Source organism: Lepus europaeus, chromosome 6 (genome assembly GCF_033115175.1).
Source record: "Lepus europaeus isolate LE1 chromosome 6, mLepTim1.pri, whole genome shotgun sequence".
Lineage (NCBI taxonomy): Eukaryota > Metazoa > Chordata > Mammalia > Lagomorpha > Leporidae > Lepus > Lepus europaeus.
In genome coordinates this window covers 31,405,544-31,407,554 of record NC_084832.1, presented here as the reverse complement: position 1 = coordinate 31,407,554, position 2,011 = coordinate 31,405,544, and the positions used below count along the sequence as shown (strand labels likewise).

Below are 2,011 nucleotides of genomic sequence, written 5' to 3'. Positions count from 1 at the left end.
CATGATAAAAAAAAAGCATAAGCACAATGAGTATTGAAGAAACTTACCTCAACACAATTAAGGTTATAACCTTAATTGTTTTATATGACAAAATCATAACAAGCATCATATTAAATGGGGAAAAGTTGGAAGCATTTCTTCTAAGATCTGAAACCAGACAAGGATGCCCACTTTCACTTTGGCTATTCAATAATCTTCAAAGATTCAGCCAGAACCATTAGGCAAGAAAAGGAAACCAAAGGGATACAAATCAGAAAGGAGGAAGTCATGTGTTCCTGTTTGCAGATGACATTATTTTATATATTGAATGCTTTGCTTATTGGAGGGTTAATCCTGTGATCATAAAATAAACTTTAAGTATGTCACTGCAAAAATTGAAAGTAAGAATGAGAAAGGATCACTTCTCGGCCTTTTGGCTAAGATCAAGTGTAGTATCTATTCTTATCAGAATGAGAAAGGAAGGAAGAGGGAGGGTGGGTACATGTTTGAGAGAGAGGGTAGGATGTGAAGTCTCACTATGTTCTAAATCTGTATATAGGAAATATATGAAATTTGTTCTACTTAGATAAATAAAAATGTTAATTAAAAAGCATATGAGAAGATACTAAACTAATTCAATAATTTAGTTACTGAATTTCTACAAATTACTAACATTTATTTTTTTTTTTATTTGACAGGTAGAGCTAGACAGTGAGATAGAAAGAGAGAAAGGTCTTCCTTCCCTTGGTTCACCCCCCAAATGGCTGCTATGGCCGGCGTTGCACCGATTCAAAGCCAGGAGCCAGGTGTTTCTTCCTGGTCTCCCATGCGGGTGCAGGGACCCAAGGACTTGGGCCATCCTCCACTGCCCTCCCGGGCCATAGCAGAGAGCTGGACTAGAAGAGGAGCAACCGGGATGAGAACTCTGCGCTCATATGGGATGCCGGCGCCACAGGCGGATGACTAACCAAGTGAGCCATGGCACCGCCCCCCCCCTTTTTTTAAGATTTATTTTATTTATTTGAAAGACAGAGTTACAGAGAAAGGTGGAAATTGAGAGAAAGGTCTTCCATCCGCTGGTTCACTCTCCAGATGGCTGTAACGGCCGGAGCTGAGACTATCCAAAACTAGGAGCCAGGAGCTTCTTCTGGGTCTCCCACGTGAGTGCAGGGGCCCAAGGACTTGGGCCATCTTCTACTGCTTTCCCAGGCCATAGCAGAGAGCTGGATGGGAAGAGGAGCAGCCGAGACTAGAACTGGTACCAATATGGCATGCCGGCGCTTAAGGCCAGGGCATTAACCCACTGAGCCACAACACCAACCCCTAAATTAATAACATTTATGAAATGAGTATTGGCCTGTATCTTCATATATAGGGATAGTAAGCAATTCAAATTAACAGTATAATACGGAACTGAAACTTGTATTTTAAAACCATACAGAAATTCAGAGAGTTAAACTGAATTGCTAAATAAATATTGCAAAAATACATAAAAATTAAGAAGATAATACTCTAACTACATCCTCTGTAAAAATGGAAACATGCCATTGTCACAGAACTGAAATATTTATCTCACTCCTGTGACTTGTAGAGAGGAAAACATATTCAGTTTCACTATAGACCTTTTTAGCAGTTTCATAGCCCCAAAACAAATGAGCTTATTTTACTAAATTTCTGCTTTCGTGATATTCATCTTTGCCTAGACAAGTTTGAAAGAAGCTATAACGTATACAATGTCAAGAAAGTTGGTGACTATTCCTATGGCAGATATATAAGAAACATGTGCAATTGACAAAAAAATAATTGAAAAGGATTTTATATCTTCTTATGAGAACCAAAAAATGCAAAAGTGTGTTTTATATGGTGATACATCTTAATCCTTCTTCATATAACATATGCTAAGCATTCTAGAATATTCCCGAGTTTCTATTTTGTTCTCAATCCCCTTTAAATTGTCGATCTATATCAGCGTGGATTGAATTTGAAATTTCAATTTATTTAACCAACACTTCTGGATATCTTATTTGTTTTC

General features: G+C 37.9%; 1 pseudogene; it reads left to right on the top strand.

The window, feature by feature from the left end:
* The first annotated feature begins 396 nt into the window (after positions 1–396).
* LOC133762700 (U2 spliceosomal RNA) lies at positions 397–547 on the top strand (annotated as a pseudogene).
* Positions 548–2,011: the final 1,464 nt, after the last annotated feature.